The following is an 18,734-nucleotide window of genomic DNA, read 5'->3' as shown; positions in this document are numbered from 1 at the left end:
CCTGTAGTCTAAAGTCCCAATCTGGTGCGATGCTCCTTTAGTCTAAAGGCCCAATCGGGTGTGATGCTCCTTTAGTCTAAAGGCAATGCACCTTTAGTCTAAAGGCCCAATCGGGTGCGATGCTCCTGTTGTCTAAAGGCCCAATCGGGTGCGATGCTCCTTTAGTCTAAAGGCCATGCACCTTTCGTGTAAGGCCTAATCGTGTGCGATGCTCCTTTAGTCTAAAGGCGTTGTTCCTTTGGTCTAAAGGCCCAATCGGGTGCGATGCTCCTTTAGTCTAAAGGCCAAATCGGGTGCCATGCTCCTTTAGTCTAAAGGCGATGGACCTTTACTATAAAGGCCCAATCGGGTGTGATGCTCCTTTAGTCTAAAGGCAACGCACCTTTAGTCTAAAGGCCCAATCGGGTGCGATGCTCCTGTAGTCTAAAGGCCCAATCGGGTGCGATGCTCCTTTAGTCTAAAGGCCATGCACCTTTCGTATAAAGGCCCAATTACGTGAGATGCTCCTTTAGTCTAAAGGCGATGCACCTTAAGTCTAAAGGCCCAATCGGGTGCGATGCTCCTTTAGTCTAAAGGCGATGCTCCTTTAGTGTAAAGGCCCAATCGGGTGCGATGTTCCTTTAGTCTAAGGGTGATGCAACTTAAGTCTAAAGGCCCATCGGGTGCCATGCTCCTTTAGTCTAAAGGCGATGGACCTTTACTCTAAAGGCCCAATCGGGTGCGATGCTCCTTTAGTCTGAAGGCGATGCACCTTTACTCTAAAGGCCCAATCGGGTGCGATGCTCCTTTAGTCTAACGGCGATGCAATTTTAGTGTAAAGGCCCAATCGGGTGCGATGCTCCTGTAGTCTAAAGTCCCAATCTGGTGCGATGCTCCTTTAGTCTAAAGGCCCAATCGGGTGTGATGCTCCTTTAGTCTAAAGGCAATGCACCTTTAGTCTAAAGGCCCAATCGGGTGCGATTCTCCTGTTGTCTAAAGGCCCAATCGGGTGCGATGCTCCTTTAGTCTAAAGGCCATGCACCTTTCGTGTAAAGGCCCAATTACGTGAGATGCTCCTTTAGTCTAAAGGCAATGCACCTTTAGTCTAAAGGCCCAATCGGGTGCGATGCTCCTGTAGTCTAAAGGCCCAATCGGGTACGATGCTCCTTTAGTCTAAAGGCCATGCACCTTTCGTGTAAAGGCCCAATTACGTGAGATGCTCCTTTAGTCTAAAGGCGATGCACCTTAAGTCTAAAGGCCCAATCATGTGCGATGCTCCTTTAGTCTAAAGGCGATGCTCCTTTAGTGTAAAGGCCCAATCGGGTGCGATGTTCCTTTAGTCTAAAGGTGATGCAACTTAAGTCTAAAGGCCCATTCGGGTGCGATGCTGTCTAAAGGCTTTAGTCTAAACGCGATGCAATTTTAGGGTAAAGGCCCAATTGGGTGCGACGCTCCTGTAGTCTAAAGGCCCAATCGGGTGCGATGCTCCTTTACTCTAAAGGCGATGCACCTTTAGTCTAAAGGTAAAGTCGGGTGCGATGCTCCTTTAGTCTAAAGGCGATGCTCCTTTAGTGTAAAGGCCCAATCGGGTGCGATGCTCCTTTGGTCTAAAGGCCAAATCGGGCGCGATGCTCCTTTAGTCTAAAGGCGATGCATCTTTAGTGTAAAGGCCCTATAGGGTGCGATGCTCCTTTAGTCTAAAGGCCCAATCGGGTGCGATGCTCCTTTAGTCTAAAGGCGATGCACCATTAGTCGAAAGGCCCAATCGGGTGCGATGCTCCTTTAGTCTAAAGGCGATGCGCCTTTAGTCTAAAGGCCTAATCGGGTGCGATGCTACTTTAGTCTAAAGGCGATTCAACTTTGGTCTAAAGGCCCAATCGGGTTCCATGCTCCTATAGTCTAAAGGCCCAATCGGGTGAGATGCTCCTTTGGTCTAAAGGCCTAATCGGGTTCGATGCTCCTTTGGTCTAAAGGCCTAATCGGGTGCGACGCTACTTTAGTCTAAAGGCGATTCACCTTTAGTCTAAAGGCCCAATCGGGTTCCATGCTCCTTTAGTCTAAAGGCCCAATCGGGTGCGATGCTCCTTTGGTCTAAAGGCCCAATCGGGTGCGATGCTCCTTTGGTTTAAAGGCCAAATCGGGCGCGACGCTCCTTTAGTCTAAAGGCGATGCACCTTTTGTGTAAAGGCCCAATCGGGTGCGATGCTCCTTTAGTCTAAAGGCCCAATCGGGTGCGATGCTCCTTTAGTCTAAAGGCGATGCACGGTTAGTCTAAAGGCCCAATCGGGTGCGATGTTCCTTTAGTCTAAAGGCCAAATCGGGCGCGATGCTCCTTTAGTCTAAAGGCGATGCACCTTTAGTGTAAAGGCCCAATAGGGTGCGATGCTCCTTTAGTCTAAAGGCCCAATCGGGTGCGATGCTCCTTTAGTCTAAAGGCGATGCACCATTAGTCGAAAGGCCCAATCGGGTGCGATGCTCCTTTAGTCTAAAGGCGATGCACCTTTAGTCTAAAGGCCTAATCGGGTGCGATGCTACTTTAGTCTAAAGGCGATTCAACTTTGGTCTAAAGGCCCAATCGGGTTCCATGCTCCTATAGTCTAAAGGCCCAATCGGGTGAGATGCTCCTTTGGTCTAGCCAATCGGGTTCGATGCTCCTTTGGTCTAAAGGCCTAATCGGGTGCGATGCTACTTTAGTCTAAAGGCGATTCACCTTTAGTCTAAAGGCCCAATCGGGTTCCATGCTCCTTTAGTCTAAAGGCCCAATCGGGTGCGATGCTCCTTTGGTCTAAAGGCCCAATCGGGTGCGATGCTCCTTTGGTTTAAAGGCCAAATCGGGCGCGACGCTCCTTTAGTCTAAAGGCGATGCACCTTTTGTGTAAAGGCCCAATCGGGTGCGATGCTCCTTTCGTCTAAAGGCCCAATCGGGTGCGATGCTCCTTTAGTCTAAAGGTGATGCACCGTTAGTCTAAAGACCCAATCGGGTGCGATGTTCCTTTAGTCTAAAGGTGATGCAACTTTAGTCTAAAGGCCCATTCGGGTGCGATGCTGTTTAAAGGCTTTACTCTAAAGGCGATGCAATTTTAGCGTAAAGGCCCAATCGGGTGCGATGCTTCTTTGGTCTAAAGGCCAAATCGGTCGCAATGCTCCTTTAGTCTAAAGGCGATGCACCTTCAGTGTAAAGGCCTAATCGTGTGCGATGCTCCTTTAGTCTAAAGGCGTTGCTCCTTTGGTCTAAAGGCCCAATCGGGTGCGATGCTCCTTTAGTCTAAAGGCCCAATCGGGTGCCATGCTCATTTAGTCTAAAGGCGATGCACCTTTAGTCTAAAGGCCCAATCGGGTGCGATGCTCCTTTAGTCTAAAGGCCCATTCGGTTGCGATGCTGTCTAAAGGCGATGCACCTTTAGTCTAAAGGCCCAATCGGGCGTGATGCTCCTGTAGTCTAAAGGCACAATCGGGTGCGATGCTCCTTTAGTCTAAAGGCCATGCACTTTTCGTGTAAAGGCCCAATTGGGTGCGATGCTCCTTTAGTCTAAAGGCGATGCACCTTAAGTCCAAAGGCCCAATCGGGTGCGATGCTCCTTAAGTCTAAAGGCGATGCACCTTTAGTCTAAAGGTTCAGTCGGGTGCGATGCTCCTTTAGTCTAAAGGCGATTCACCTTTAGTCTAAAGGCCCAATCGGGTGAGATGCTCCTTTGGTCTAAAGTTCCAATCGGGTGCGATGCTCCTTTGGTCTAAAGGCCAAATCGGGCGCGATGCTCCTTTAGTCTAAAGGCGATGCACCTTTAGTGTAAAGGCCCAATCAGGTGCGATGCTCCTTTAGTCTAAAGGCCCAATCGGGTGCGATGCTCCTTTAGTCTAAAGGCGATGCACCATTAGTCTAAAGGCCCAATCGGGTGCGATGCTCCTTTAGTCTAAAGGGGATGCACCTTTACTCTAAAGGCCCAATCGGGTGCGATGCTCCTTTAGTCTAATGGCGATGCAATTTTAGTGTAAAGGCCCAATCGGGTGCAATGCTCCTGTAGTCTAAAGGCTCAATCTGGTGCGATGCTCCCCAGGCTTCGAGTTCTACAACCGTTCGATGAAAGATTGAACATAAGTCCAAATTCCATTTACTTACATATACAGGACTTCCAACAACAACAAATTACCACTTCTTACAATTGGGTTAATGAAGGGCATGTATGGCAAAGAAAAACAAGTACTTCTGGGGAGTTTTGGTACAACAGGCCCACAATCCAAGGTGCGTGTAAATCAAAGGAAAAATCTATACTGGCAGGATTATTGACTTGATTCAAGGATTCCTGTGATGACATACACTTTTCAGAGGATACAGATCCAGCGTGAAAAATGACTCAACTCACCTATAAACCTCCATCTTGGATAACTTTCAGGGTATATAAGCATCCAAAGACATGACAGTGGTACAGAACTTGTTTTTTTAATACCCTACCTAATAGTATTGTCCATATAAGTCCAATAAGAGGAATATATCGCCTGAACAGGGACTTGAACCCTGGACCCTCAGATTAAAAGTCTGATGCTCTACCTGAGCTATCCAGGCTTCGAGTGCTACACCCGTTCGATGAAACATTGAACAAAAGTCCAAATTCCATTTTCTTATATATACAGGACTTCCAACAACAACAAATTACCACTTCTTACAATTGGGTTAATGAAGGGCATGTATGGCAAAGAAAAACAAGTACTTCTGGGGAGTTTTGCTACAACAGGCCCACAATCCAAGGTGAGTCTAAATCAAAGGAAAAATCTATACTGGCAGGATTATTGACTTGATTCAAGGATTCGTGTGATGACATACACTCTTCAGAGGATACAGATCCAGCGTGAAAAATGCCTCAACTCACCTATAAACCTCCATCTTGGATAACTTTGAGGGTATATAAGCATCCAAAGACATGACAGTGGTACAGAACTTGTTTTTTAATACCGTACCTAACAGTATTGTCCATATAAGTCCGATAAGAGGAATATATCACCTGAACAGGGACTTGAACCCTGGACCCTCAGATTAAAAGTCTGATGCTCTACCGTCTGAGCTATCCAGACCTTGAGTGCTACAACCGTTCGATGAAAGATTGAACAAAAGTCCAAATTCCATTTACTTACATATACAGGACTTCCAACAACAACAAATTACCACTTCTTACAATTGGGTTAATGAAGGGCATGTATGGCAAAGATAAACAAGGCCTCGAGTGCTACAACCGTTCGATGAAAGATTGAACAAAAGTCCAAATTCCATTTACTTACATATACAGGACTTCCAACAACAACAAATTACCACTTCTTACAATTGGGTTAATGAAGGGCATGTATGGCAAAGATAAACAAGTACTTCTGGGTAGTTGAAGTACAACAGGCCCACAGCCCAAGTTGAGTCTAAATCAAAGGAAAAATCTATACTGGCAGGATTATTGACTTGATTCAAGGATTCCTGTGATGACATACATTCTTCGGAGGATATAGATCCAGCGTGAAGAGTGCCTCAACTCACCTATAAACCTCCATCTTGGATAACTTTGAGGGTATATAAGCATCCAAAGACATGACAGTGGTAGAGATCTTGTTTTTTAATACCCTGCCTAATAGTATTGTCCATATAAGTCCGATGAGAGGAATATATAGCCTGAACAGGGACTTGAACCCTGGACCCTCAGATTAAAAGTCTGATGCTGTACCGTCTGAGCTATCCAGGCTTCGAGTTCCACAACCGTTCGAGGAAAGATTGAACATAAATCCAAATTCCATTTACTTACATATACAGGACTTCCAACAACAACAAATTACCACTTCTTACAATTGGGTTAATGAAGGGAATGTATGGCAAAGAAAAACAAGTACTTCTGGGGAGTTTTGGTACAACAGGCCCACAATCCAAGGTGAGTCTAAATCAAAGGAAAAATCTATACTGGCAGGATTATTGACTTGATTCAAGGATTCCTGTGATGACATACACTCTTCAGAGGATACAGATCCAGCGTGAAAAATGCCTCAACTCACCTATAAACCTCCATCTTGGATAACTTTGAGGGTATATAAGCATCCAAAGACATGACAGTGGTACAGAACTTGTTTTTCAATACCCTACCTACTAGTATTGTCCATATAAGTCCAATAAGAGGAATATATCGCCTGAACAGGGACTTGAACCCTGGACCCTCAGATTAAAAGTCTGATGCTCTACCTGAGCTCTCCAGGCTTCGAGTGCTACACCCGTTCGATGAAACATTGAACAAAAGTCCAAATTCCATTTACTTATATATACAGGACTTCCAACAACAACAAATTACCACTTCTTACAATTGGGTTAATGAAGGGCATGTATGGCAAAGAAAAACAAGTACTTCTGGGGAGTTTTGCTACAACAGGCCCACAATCCAAGGTGAGTCTAAATCAAAGGAAAAATCTATACTGGCAGGATTATTGACTGGATTCAAGGATTCGTGTGATGACATACACTCTTCAGAGGATACAGATCCAGCGTGAAAAAATGCCTCAACTCACCTATAAACCTCCATCTTGGATAACTTTGAGGGTATATAAGCATCCAAAGACATGACAGTGGTACAGAACTTGTTTTTCAATACCCTACCTAATAGTATTGTCCATATAAGTCCAATAAGAGGAATATATCGCCTGAACAGGGACTTGAACCCTGGACCCTCAGATTAAATGTCTGATGCTCTACCGTCTGAGCTATCCAGGCCACGAGTTCTACAACCGTTCGATGAAAGATTGAACAAAAGTCCAAATTCCATTTACTTATATATACAGGACTTCCAACAACAACAAATTACCACTTCTTACAGTTGGGTTAATGAAGGGCATGTATGGCAAAGAAAAACAAGTACTTCTGGGGAGTTTTGGTACAACAGGCCCACAATCCAAGGTGAGTCTAAATCAAAGGAAAAATCTATACTGGCAGGATTATTGACTTGATTCAAGGATTCCTGTGATGACATACACTCTTCAGAGGATACAGATACAGCGTGAAAAATGCCTCAACTCACCTATAAACCTCCATCTTGGATAACTTTGAGGGTATATAAGCATCCAAAGACATGACAGTGGTACAGAACTTGTTTTTTAATACCGTACCTAACAGTGTTGTCCATATAAGTCCGATAAGAGGAATATATAGCCTGAACAGGGACTTGAACCCTGGACCCTCAGATTAAAAGTCTGATGGTCTACCGTCTGAGCTATCCAGGCTTCGAGTTCCAAAACCGTTCGATGAAAGATTGAACAAAAGTCCAAATTCCATTTACTTACATATACAGGACTTCCAACAACAACAAATTACCACTTCTTACAATTGGGTTAATGAAGGGCATGTATGGCAAAGAAAAACAAGTACTTCTGGGGAGTTTTGGTACAACAGGCCCACAATCCAAGGTGAGTCTAAATCAAAGGAAAAATCTATACTGGCAGGATTATTGACTTGATTCAAGGATTCCTGTGATGACATACACTTTTCAGAGGATACAGATCCAGCGTGAAAAATGACTCAACTCACCTATAAACCTCCATCTTGGATAACTTTCAGGGTATATAAGCATCCAAAGACATGACAGTGGTACAGAACTTGTTTTTTTAATACCCTACCTAATAGTATTGTCCATATAAGTCCAATAAGAGGAATATATCGCCTGAACAGGGACTTGAACCCTGGACCCTCAGATTAAAAGACTGATGCTCTACCTGAGCTAGCCAGGCTTCGAGTGCTTCACCCGTTCGATGAAACATTGAACAAAAGTCCAAATTCCATTTTCTTTTATATACAGGACTTCCAACAACAACAAATTACCACTTCTTACAGTTGGGTTAATGAAGGGCATGTATGGCAAAGAAAAACAAGTACTTCTGGGTAGTTGTGGTAAAACAGGCCCACAGCCCAAGTTGAGTCTAAATCAAAGGAAAAATCTATTCTGGCAGGATTATTGACTTGATTCAAGGATTCCTGTGATGACATACACTCTTCAGAGGATACAGATCCAGCGTGAAAAATGACTCAACTCACCTATAAACCTACAACTTGGATAACTTTGAGGGTATATAAGCATCCAAAGACATGACAGTGGTACAGAACTTGTTTTTTTAATACCCTACCTAATAGTATTGTCCATATAAGTCCAATAAGAGGAATATATCGCCTGAACAGGGACTTGAACCCTGGATCCTCAGATTAAAAGTCTGATGCTCTACCGTCTGAGCTATCCAGACCTCGAGTGCTACAACCGTTCGATGAAAGATTGAACAAAAGTCCAAATTCCATTTACTTACATATACAGGACTTCCAACAACAACAAATTACCACTTCTTACAATTGGGTTAATGAAGGGCATGTATGGCAAAGATAAACAAGTACTTCTGGGTAGTTGAAGTACAACAGGCCCACAGCCCAAGTTGAGTCTAAATCAAAGGAAAAATCTATACTGGCAGGATTATTGACTTGATTCAAGGATTCCTGTGATGACATACATTCTTCAGAGGATATAGATCCAGCGTGAAGAGTGCCTCAACTCACCTATAAACCTCCATCTTGGATAACTTTGAGGGTATATAAGCATCCAAAGACATGACAGTGGTAGAGATCTTGTTTTTTAATACCCTGCCTAATAGTATTGTCCATATAAGTCCAATAAGAGGAATATATCGCCTGAACAGGGACTTGAACCCTGGACCCTCAGATTAAAAGTCTGATGCTCTACCTGAGCTCTCCAGGCTTCGAGTGCTACACCCGTTCGATGAAACATTGAACAAAAGTCCAAATTCCATTTACTTATATATACAGGACTTCCAACAACAACAAATTACCACTTCTTACAATTGGGTTAATGAAGGGCATGTATGGCAAAGAAAAACAAGTACTTCTGGGGAGTTTTGCTACAACAGGCCCACAATCCAAGGTGAGTCTAAATCAAAGGAAAAATCTATACTGGCAGGATTATTGACTGGATTCAAGGATTCGTGTGATGACATACACTCTTCAGAGGATACAGATCCAGCGTGAAAAATGCCTCAACTCACCTATAAACCTCCATCTTGGATAACTTTGAGGGTATATAAGCATCCAAAGACATGACAGTGGTACAGAACTTGTTTTTCAATACCCTACCTAATAGTATTGTCCATATAAGTCCAATAAGAGGAATATATCGCCTGAACAGGGACTTGAACCCTGGACCCTCAGATTAAAAGTCTGATGCTCTACCGTCTGAGCTATCCAGGCCACGAGTTCTACAACCGTTCGATGAAAGATTGAACAAAAGTCCAAATTCCATTTACTTATATATACAGGACTTCCAACAACAACAAATTACCACTTCTTACAATTGGGTTAATGAAGGGCATGTATGGCAAAGAAAAACAAGTACTTCTGGGGAGTTTTGGTACAACAGGCCCACAATCCAAGGTGAGTCTAAATCAAAGGAAAAATCTATACTGGCAGGATTATTGACTTGATTCAAGGATTCGTGTGATGACATACACTCTTCAGAGGATACAGATACAGCGTGAAAAATGCCTCAACTCACCTATAAACCTCCATCTTGGATAACTTTGAGGGTATATAAGCATCCAAAGACATGACAGTGGTACAGAACTTGTTTTTTAATACCGTACCTAACAGTGTTGTCCATATAAGTCCGATAAGAGGAATATATAGCCTGAACAGGGACTTGAACCCTGGACCCTCAGATTAAAAGTCTGATGGTCTACCGTCTGAGCTATCCAGGCTTCGAGTTCGAAAACCGTTCGATGAAAGATTGAACAAAAGTCCAAATTCCATTTACTTACATATACAGGACTTCCAACAACAACAAATTACCACTTCTTACAATTGGGTTAATGAAGGGCATGTATGGCAAAGAAAAACAAGTTCTTCTGGGAGGTTTTGGTACAACAGGCCCACAATCCAAGGTGAGTCTAAATCAAAGGAAAAATCTATACTGGCAGGATTATTGACTTGATTCAAGGATTCTTGTGATGACATACACTCTTCAGAGGATACAGATCCAGCGTGAAAAATGCCTCAACTCACCTATAAACCTCCATCTTGGATAACTTTGAGGGTATATAAGCATCCAAAGACATGACAGTGGTACAGAACTTGTTTTTCAATACCCTACCTAATAGTATTGTCCATATAAGTCCAATAAGAGGAATATATCGCCTGAACAGGGACTTGAACCCTGGACCCTCAGATTAAAAGTCTGATGCTCTACCGTCTGAGCTATCCAGGCTTCGAGTTCCAAAACCGTTCGATGAAAGATTGAACAAAAGTCCAAATTCCATTTACTTACATATACAGGACTTCCAACAACAACAAATTACCACTTCTTACAATTGGGTTAATGAAGGGCATGTATGGCAAAGAAAAACAAGTACTTCTGGGGAGTTTTGGTACAACAGGCCCACAATCCAAGGTGCGTGTAAATCAAAGGAAAAATCTATACTGGCAGGATTATTGACTTGATTCAAGGATTCCTGTGATGACATACACTTTTCAGAGGAAACAGATCCAGCGTGAAAAATGACTCAACTCACCTATAAACCTCCATCTTGGATAACTTTCAGGGTATATAAGCATCCAAAGACATGACAGTGGTACAGAACTTGTTTTTTTAATACCCTACCTAATAGTATTGTCCATATAAGTCCAATAAGAGGAATATATCGCCTGAACAGGGACTTGAACCCTGGACCCTCAGATTAAAAGACTGATGCTCTACCTGAGCTATCCAGGCTTCGAGTGCTTCACCCGTTCGATGAAACATTGAACAAAAGTCCAAATTCCATTTTCTTTTATATACAGGACTTCCAACAACAACAAATTACCACTTCTTACAGTTGGGTTAATGAAGGGCATGTATGGCAAAGAAAAACAAGTACTTCTGGGTAGTTGTGGTAAAACAGGCCCACAGCCCAAGTTGAGTCTAAATCAAAGGAAAAATCTATTCTGGCAGGATTATTGACTTGATTCAAGGATTCCTGTGATGACATACACTCTTCAGAGCGGTGATTCTCAAATGGGGGTACGCGTACCCCTGGGGGTACTTGAAGGTACTCCAGGGGGTACTTGAGATTTTGTTTTTATATATTTAAAATTAGCATCCATTCAAAAATCCTTGAAAAATTGTTATTTAACAAACATTCAATAAAATATAAGTGTAAGTTCATGAACTAAATTTTATATTCAGTAGGCTTTTCAATTTAATTATCCTAAAAAAACAGAATCTCCCCCATACCGTAGTTTGACCCAACCTGGCACACGCCACCTGTCGTCACCTGTCATCACCTGCCTTGAAAACAGCAATGCTGCTGAAACACGGAGGGACAAGTACCAAAGAAAGCGAAACCAGAGCAGAGAGCCTTCCCTAAACAACACCGTGAGAGCTTGTGCATCTTCGGAGCCTTGCTAAAACGTAAAAGTTTTCCGTTGTGAAGTTAATCATTCATAACAAGTCCGCGTCTCTACCGGTACCCTTTCAAAATAAAAGCATGTAATACAAAACCGGAAATGAAATTGTATGACCTTAAAGCGAGCAAATATTTCACAATAAAATAACAGAAAGACACTTCAACAATATTAACAATAACATAGATTGGGTTATTTACACTTTTTGTTTTTTCTGTGGGGAGAGATTAGCCAACAGTGGCATTAAGCCACCACATCTTCAGCGGTATCTCCAGACAAAACATGAAAGTCATGTTGGTAAGCCACCTGAGTTTTTTAAGAGGAAACTTTCTGAATTCAGGTCATCTCAAGACACGATGCGAAAAGCCTCCCCGAAGCAGAGGGAAACAAGCTACCTGTCAGTATTTTTTTCGATCCTTAAAGAAGATATTTTAAGATGATAAATATTGAAAAAATGTTTTGAGCTAATCTTTTATTTAAAACTAAGTTAATGATTTATTTTTTGGGAAGAAGTGTTTAGCTATAATTAAGTTCATGAGTTCAGTTTGAGAACATATATTTATTATGATCCCAAAAGAGGTCACTTTAAGTTGATAATTATTTTGATGTGCACAAATCTTTATTTATATTGAGATAATAATAGTTATTTTTTATATCTTTTTATTTCGAAATAGTTCAAGAGAGACCACTAAAAATGAGCAATGTTATGGACATTGATGGAGTTTTAAAATGCTTTGCGCTGGTTAGGGGGTACTCTGCAAAATTTTCTCTTCGAAGGGGGTACGTCACTGAAAAAAGGTTGAGAACCACTGCTTCAGAGGATACAGATCCAGCGTGAAAAATGACTCAACTCACCTATAAACCTACAACTTGGATAACTTTGAGGGTATATAAGCATTCAAAGACATGACAGTGGTACAGAACTTGTTTTTTTAATACCCTACCTAATAGTATTGTCCATATAAGTCCAATAAGAGGAATATATCGCCTGAACAGGGACTTGAACCCTGGATCCTCAGATTAAAAGTCTGATGCTCTACCGTCTGAGCTATCCAGACCTCGAGTGCTACAACCGTTCGATGAAAGATTGAACAAAAGTCCAAATTCCATTTACTTACATATACAGGACTTCCAACAACAACAAATTACCACTTCTTACAATTGGGTTAATGAAGGGCATGTATGGCAAAGATAAACAAGTACTTCTGGGTAGTTGAAGTACAACAGGCCCACAGCCCAAGTTGAGTCTAAATCAAAGGAAAAATCTATACTGGCAGGATTATTGACTTGATTCAAGGATTCCTGTGATGACATACATTCTTCAGAGGATATAGATCCAGCGTGAAGAGTGCCTCAACTCACCTATAAACCTCCATCTTGGATAACTTTGAGGGTATATAAGCATCCAAAGACATGACAGTGGTAGAGATCTTGTTTTTTAATACCCTGCCTAATAGTATTGTCCATATAAGTCCGATGAGAGGAATATATAGCCTGAACAGGGACTTGAACCCTGGACCCTCAGATTAAAAGTCTGATGCTGTACCGTCTGAGCTATCCAGGCTTCGAGTTCCACAACCGTTCGATGAAAGATTGAACATAAATCCAAATTCCATTTACTTACATATACAGGACTTCCAACAACAACAAATTACCACTTCTTACAATTGGGTTAATGAAGGGCATGTATGGCAAAGAAAAACAAGTACTTCTGGGGAGTTTTGGTACAACAGGCCCACAATCCAAGGTGAGTCTAAATCAAAGGAAAAATCTATACTGGCAGGATTATTGACTTGATTCAAGGATTCCTGTGATGACATACACTCTTCAGAGGATACAGATCCAGCGTGAAAAATGCCTCAACTCACCTATAAACCTCCATCTTGGATAACTTTGAGGGTATATAAGCATCCAAAGACATGACAGTGGTACAGAACTTGTTTTTCAATACCCTACCTACTAGTATTGTCCATATAAGTCCAATAAGAGGAATATATCGCCTGAACAGGGACTTGAACCCTGGACCCTCAGATTAAAAGTCTGATGCTCTACCTGAGCTCTCCAGGCTTCGAGTGCTACACCCGTTCGATGAAACATTGAACAAAAGTCCAAATTCCATTTACTTATATATACAGGACTTCCAACAACAACAAATTACCACTTCTTACAATTGGGTTAATGAAGGGCATGTATGGCAAAGAAAAACAAGTACTTCTGGGGAGTTTTGCTACAACAGGCCCACAATCCAAGGTGAGTCTAAATCAAAGGAAAAATCTATACTGGCAGGATTATTGACTGGATTCAAGGATTCGTGTGATGACATACACTCTTCAGAGGATACAGATCCAGCGTGAAAAATGCCTCAACTCACCTATAAACCTCCATCTTGGATAACTTTGAGGGTATATAAGCATCCAAAGACATGACAGTGGTACAGAACTTGTTTTTTAATACCGTACCTAACAGTATTGTCCATATAAGTCCGATAAGAGGAATATATAGCCTGAACAGGAACTTGAACCCTGGACCCTCAGATTAAAAGTCTGATGGTCTACCGTCTGAGCTATCCAGGCTTCGAGTTCCAAAACCGTTCGATGAAAGATTGAACAAAAGTCCAAATTCCATTTACTTACATATACAGGACTTCCAACAACAACAAATTACCACTTCTTACAATTGGGTTAATGAAGGGCATGTATGGCAAAGATAAACAAGTACTTCTGGGTAGTTGAAGTACAACAGGCCCACAGTCCAAGTTGAGTCTAAATCAAAGGAAAAATCTATACTGGCAGGATTATTGACTTGATTCAAGGATTCCTGTGATGACATACACTCTTCAGAGGATACAGATCCAGCGTGAAAAATGCCTCAACTCACCTATAAACCTCCATCTTGGATAACTTTGAGGGTATATAAGCATCCAAAGACATGACAGTGGTACAGAACTTGTTTTTCAATACCCTACCTACTAGTATTGTCCATATAAGTCCAATAAGAGGAATATATCGCCTGAACAGGGACTTGAACCCTGGACCCTCAGATTAAAAGTCTGATGCTCTACCTGAGCTCTCCAGGCTTCGAGTGCTACACCCGTTCGATGAAACATTGAACAAAAGTCCAAATTCAATTTACTTATATATACAGGACTTCCAACAACAACAAATTACCACTTCTTACAATTGGGTTAATGAAGGGCATGTATGGCAAAGAAAAACAAGTACTTCTGGGGAGTTTTGCTACAACAGGCCCACAATCCAAGGTGAGTCTAAATCAAAGGAAAAATCTATACTGGCAGGATTATTGACTGGATTCAAGGATTCGTGTGATGACATACACTCTTCAGAGGATACAGATCCAGCGTGAAAAATGCCTCAACTCACCTATAAACCTCCATCTTGGATAACTTTGAGGGTATATAAGCATCCAAAGACATGACAGTGGTACAGAACTTGTTTTTTAATACCGTACCTAACAGTATTGTCCATATAAGTCCGATAAGAGGAATATATAGCCTGAACAGGAACTTGAACCCTGGACCCTCAGATTAAAAGTCTGATGGTCTACCGTCTGAGCTATCCAGGCTTCGAGTTCCAAAACCGTTCGATGAAAGATTGAACAAAAGTCCAAATTCCATTTACTTACATATACAGGACTTCCAACAACAACAAATTACCACTTCTTACAATTGGGTTAATGAAGGGCATGTATGGCAAAGATAAACAAGTACTTCTGGGTAGTTGAAGTACAACAGGCCCACAGTCCAAGTTGAGTCTAAATCAAAGGAAAAATCTATACTGGCAGGATTATTGACTTGATTCAAGGATTCCTGTGATGACATACACTCTTCAGAGGATACAGATCCAGCGTGAAAAATGCCTCAACTCACCTATAAACCTCCATCTTGGATAACTTTGAGGGTATATAAGCATCCAAAGACATGACAGTGGTACAGAACTTGTTTTTCAATACCCTACCTAATAGTATTGTCCATATAAGTCCGATAAGAGGAATATATCGCCTGAACAGGGACTTGAACCCTGGACCCTCAGATTAAAAGTCTGATGCTCTACCGTCTGAGCTATCCAGGCCTCGAGTTCTACAACCGTTCAATGAAAGATTGAACAAAAGTCCTAATTCCATTTACTTACATATACAGGACTACCAACAACAACAAATTACCACTTCTTACAATTGGGTTAATGAAGGGCATGTATGGCAAAGATAAACAAGTACTTCTGGGTAGTTGAAGTACAACAGGCCCACAGCCCAAGTTGAGTCTAAATCAATGGAAAACCTATACTGGCAGGATTATTGACTTGATTCAAGGATTCTTGTGATGACATACACTCTTCAGAGGATACAGATCCAGCGTGAAAAATGCCTCAACTCACCTAAAAACCTCCATCTTGGATAACTTTGCGGGTATGTAAGCATCCAAAGACATGCAAGTGGTACAGAACTTGTTTTTTAATAACCTACCTAATAGTATTGTCCATATAAGTCCAATAAGAGGAATATATCGCCTGAACAGGGACTTGAACCCTGGACCCTCAGATTAAAAGTCTGATGCTCTACCGTCGAGGACTGTCTATTCGCGTCCAATCATGTCTCCGGATCTCCTGCTTCTAACGGTCAATCAGTAAGCGCTATCTCCCGAAATCGTCGCGCCGTCGAATCACTTCGCTCAGTCTCTGCAATTCGACAGCAAATCAGTGGGTCCGTTCTCCCAGTTTTATCTGACGTTGCCCCAAAAGAGACGCGTTCAGTTCAGCCAATGACAATGGGCGTCTTCACCGAGCGGCGCATCCATCGGTGCCCTCCCCCCACCTTCCGCCACTTGACTTTTTATTTGACACCTTCTGAACTCCGACACTGTGAGGATTTACACTCGAAAGGTAAGATGTCGCCACTGCCATTTCACTTAGTCAGACTGCTTGTAAGCTTATTTATTACACCGAGAAACGGCTATTACACCGTGTATAACACGCCGTTCATTCATTCATTCATTCATTCGCTGTTGATATCGCTATAGTCATTTCACTTAGTCAGACTGCTAACTTGTTAGCTCATTTACACGACAAAGGGGTATGACGCTGGGTTTAACAATCGCGCTTGTAAAAGCACCGTTCAAACTTGCCGCTTTTCATACCCCACTGTACGCTATAGGAAATCTGTATGAGCGGCACATTTGGCGCTTTTCATACCGCTGTACATTATTATAATCTTTATGAGAGTAGTGTATAACATCATTATAATGTAACACAAGGTTACACTTTGCATGTCGATCAAGTAGTAATAACGCTGTATAAACATGTATGTATCCACACTGTAATACAAGCAGTAATGGAATACTACTATATTATACAATGAGCTGAAATGTGTTACAATTTGCTGTAGAGTATGCTGATTCTTTAGTTTTTCTCTCACATGCATATAGGGGAGAGCAGGGTAATGTGAGACATTTGATATATCAGTAAAATGTACACATTTCCCATTAATTCAGGATGTTTCCTAGCAATGGACATGATCAGAATGTCTTCAGGACAAAGGGCAGTGAAAATATGATTGCTTTTTAATAAGTGGTCTTGTGTCTCACTCTACCCCAGGTTAGGGGTAAAGTGAGACAGACCAGAGAAATCAAGGGGGTAAAGTGATCCACTTACTTTTTCCACTTTAAAACTACCATAACAACACATGTTGTAATAGTTAAAATCCTGGCAGCTAGATTGACAACCACACATTCCAAAACTTATATCAGACTAGTAACAGAATCATGGGGATTGCTCAATTAAGCACATTTATGATTATTATGATGTGATCTCTTGCACACCCTAGCTTTCCTGCACATTGTTGCTCTCTACAATTGGCAGGGACAGGGATATTGTTTTCTCTGCGCATTCAAATGCCAGTTCACAGCACTTAACTGGAGCAAGGCTGGTAACGTGAGACATTACCCGATGTCTCACATTACCCCGCTCTCCCCTACTTGTATCAACTGAATGTGTCTATTCTTGTCAGATGGCTTCCAAAGACAAAAAACACAGAGCTATGGGTGATGAGGAGTGGATGTCCCGTCTGCGAAGGTTTGCTGCTGTCGGGGTCTGGCCTGCTGATGCAGGAAACCGGCCGGCACCACGCCAGAAAAAGTGGCATGATCTGTTTCTGAAGGTAAACTTGGAGGAAGTGATATGTGTACAATCATTGCATTTAAAGCAAAGTAGTAATAATACAAATCAATATCATTATTACAGATTGAGAAATGCCCAATGCAGCTCAGGGGTCAAAGGTCGCTGTTTGGAGGGACACAGACATGTAACTGTGGCTTCCATATAAAGAAGGTATCAGAGGTCCTACATAATATTACGCTTTCTTGGTGTTGTATTACATATTATTGAATTTCATTTTCATTTCCTGGAACCTGTAGCCATCAGTCTCTGTGTCCTCTTCGGTGACACCACAACCAGGACCCTCGTCTGGATCCCCCTCCATCACACCTGGGCAACCACCACGCAAGCCCACTTTGACTTTGGCCTCAGTATGTATTGAGGGTGTATTTATCTTTAGCATATATTTATATTTTAAACGGCTACACATAAGGTTACTCTTTCTTCTCGTCAGTTCACAAAACCACGGTTCGGTGGATCGCATGGTGCCCATGCAAAGCCAAACTTGGCTTCAGCTGGGCAGTGTGGAATCAAGGTAATATAAGGACAACATCTTAGTAAACATAGTATCCTTTTATTTTGTTACAGATATGAAGAAATGGTCTGGTCTTCTAATATCCGTGTTGTTAAAACTAATTATGACACAATACTTTATTTATTTTTGTGTAAACTGTCCTCTTCCTCAATTAGACCACAACTGACACCCCGTCACCTGGCCACAGTCCCAGGCACTATATTCAGAGTCTCTCCTCTGTCTCTTCCACCCTCTACCGTGTCGACAACCACCTCAGCTTCCTGTGTCACATCGGCTGCTACTGGAGCTGTGAGACAAACTCCTCATTTAAGTTGTTTTCCTCACAACAATATTTTATTAAACTTGAAACAAGTCTCCTTCATGAGTAGCTTATGAACATACCTTTTGTGATTTATTAATTAGACAGTGTCAACTGCCATATCCTTGGAAACCTCCTCTGCTCCTCCGGCCCCTGTGGACTCTGTGTCCTATGCCTGTGTTTCCTCTGCTGCAACCTCTGTGGCTGGTCCCTCAGCACATCCTACCCCTGATGCTGAGCCATTGGCGGCGCATATGATGTCTGCTGCTGCTGTTGCTGCTTCACAGCCTGGCTGGCTGCCTGCAAAGCTGAGGACAA

General features: G+C 42.1%; 1 long non-coding RNA gene and 15 other non-coding genes across 16 annotated transcripts; 1 reads left to right on the top strand and 15 right to left on the bottom strand.

Annotated features, from left to right (window-relative positions):
- Positions 1 to 4,470: 4,470 nt before the first annotated feature.
- trnak-uuu (transfer RNA lysine (anticodon UUU)) lies at positions 4,471 to 4,540 on the bottom strand. Its single transcript has one exon. It is a non-coding gene; the product is annotated as a tRNA-Lys (tRNA).
- A 433-nt stretch (positions 4,541 to 4,973) lies between these two features.
- trnak-uuu (transfer RNA lysine (anticodon UUU)) lies at positions 4,974 to 5,046 on the bottom strand. The gene has a single exon. It is a non-coding gene; the product is annotated as a tRNA-Lys (tRNA).
- A 577-nt stretch (positions 5,047 to 5,623) lies between these two features.
- On the bottom strand, positions 5,624 to 5,696 carry trnak-uuu (transfer RNA lysine (anticodon UUU)). The gene has a single exon. It is a non-coding gene; the product is annotated as a tRNA-Lys (tRNA).
- A 937-nt stretch (positions 5,697 to 6,633) lies between these two features.
- On the bottom strand, positions 6,634 to 6,706 carry trnak-uuu (transfer RNA lysine (anticodon UUU)). Its single transcript has one exon. It is a non-coding gene; the product is annotated as a tRNA-Lys (tRNA).
- A 433-nt stretch (positions 6,707 to 7,139) lies between these two features.
- On the bottom strand, positions 7,140 to 7,212 carry trnak-uuu (transfer RNA lysine (anticodon UUU)). Its single transcript has one exon. It is a non-coding gene; the product is annotated as a tRNA-Lys (tRNA).
- Positions 7,213 to 8,150: 938 nt separating this feature from the next.
- trnak-uuu (transfer RNA lysine (anticodon UUU)) lies at positions 8,151 to 8,223 on the bottom strand. The gene has a single exon. It is a non-coding gene; the product is annotated as a tRNA-Lys (tRNA).
- Positions 8,224 to 9,159: 936 nt separating this feature from the next.
- trnak-uuu (transfer RNA lysine (anticodon UUU)) lies at positions 9,160 to 9,232 on the bottom strand. Its single transcript has one exon. It is a non-coding gene; the product is annotated as a tRNA-Lys (tRNA).
- A 433-nt stretch (positions 9,233 to 9,665) lies between these two features.
- trnak-uuu (transfer RNA lysine (anticodon UUU)) lies at positions 9,666 to 9,738 on the bottom strand. The gene has a single exon. It is a non-coding gene; the product is annotated as a tRNA-Lys (tRNA).
- Positions 9,739 to 10,171: 433 nt separating this feature from the next.
- trnak-uuu (transfer RNA lysine (anticodon UUU)) lies at positions 10,172 to 10,244 on the bottom strand. Its single transcript has one exon. It is a non-coding gene; the product is annotated as a tRNA-Lys (tRNA).
- Positions 10,245 to 10,678: 434 nt separating this feature from the next.
- Positions 10,679 to 10,748, bottom strand: trnak-uuu (transfer RNA lysine (anticodon UUU)). The gene has a single exon. It is a non-coding gene; the product is annotated as a tRNA-Lys (tRNA).
- A 1,656-nt stretch (positions 10,749 to 12,404) lies between these two features.
- Positions 12,405 to 12,477, bottom strand: trnak-uuu (transfer RNA lysine (anticodon UUU)). The gene has a single exon. It is a non-coding gene; the product is annotated as a tRNA-Lys (tRNA).
- A 433-nt stretch (positions 12,478 to 12,910) lies between these two features.
- Positions 12,911 to 12,983, bottom strand: trnak-uuu (transfer RNA lysine (anticodon UUU)). The gene has a single exon. It is a non-coding gene; the product is annotated as a tRNA-Lys (tRNA).
- Positions 12,984 to 13,919: 936 nt separating this feature from the next.
- Positions 13,920 to 13,992, bottom strand: trnak-uuu (transfer RNA lysine (anticodon UUU)). The gene has a single exon. It is a non-coding gene; the product is annotated as a tRNA-Lys (tRNA).
- Positions 13,993 to 14,928: 936 nt separating this feature from the next.
- trnak-uuu (transfer RNA lysine (anticodon UUU)) lies at positions 14,929 to 15,001 on the bottom strand. Its single transcript has one exon. It is a non-coding gene; the product is annotated as a tRNA-Lys (tRNA).
- A 433-nt stretch (positions 15,002 to 15,434) lies between these two features.
- On the bottom strand, positions 15,435 to 15,507 carry trnak-uuu (transfer RNA lysine (anticodon UUU)). Its single transcript has one exon. It is a non-coding gene; the product is annotated as a tRNA-Lys (tRNA).
- Positions 15,508 to 17,671: 2,164 nt separating this feature from the next.
- Positions 17,672 to 18,106, top strand: LOC133964605 (uncharacterized). Its single transcript, XR_009923808.1, has 3 exons — positions 17,672 to 17,757; positions 17,844 to 17,954; positions 18,038 to 18,106. It is a non-coding gene; the product is annotated as an uncharacterized LOC133964605 (long non-coding RNA).
- Positions 18,107 to 18,734: the final 628 nt, after the last annotated feature.

Source organism: Platichthys flesus, chromosome 11 (assembly GCF_949316205.1).
Source record: "Platichthys flesus chromosome 11, fPlaFle2.1, whole genome shotgun sequence".
NCBI classification, from domain to species: Eukaryota; Metazoa; Chordata; class Actinopteri; order Pleuronectiformes; family Pleuronectidae; genus Platichthys; species Platichthys flesus.
The sequence above is the reverse complement of the archived record's forward strand: the minus strand, read 5'-3'. Positions and strand labels throughout refer to the sequence as shown.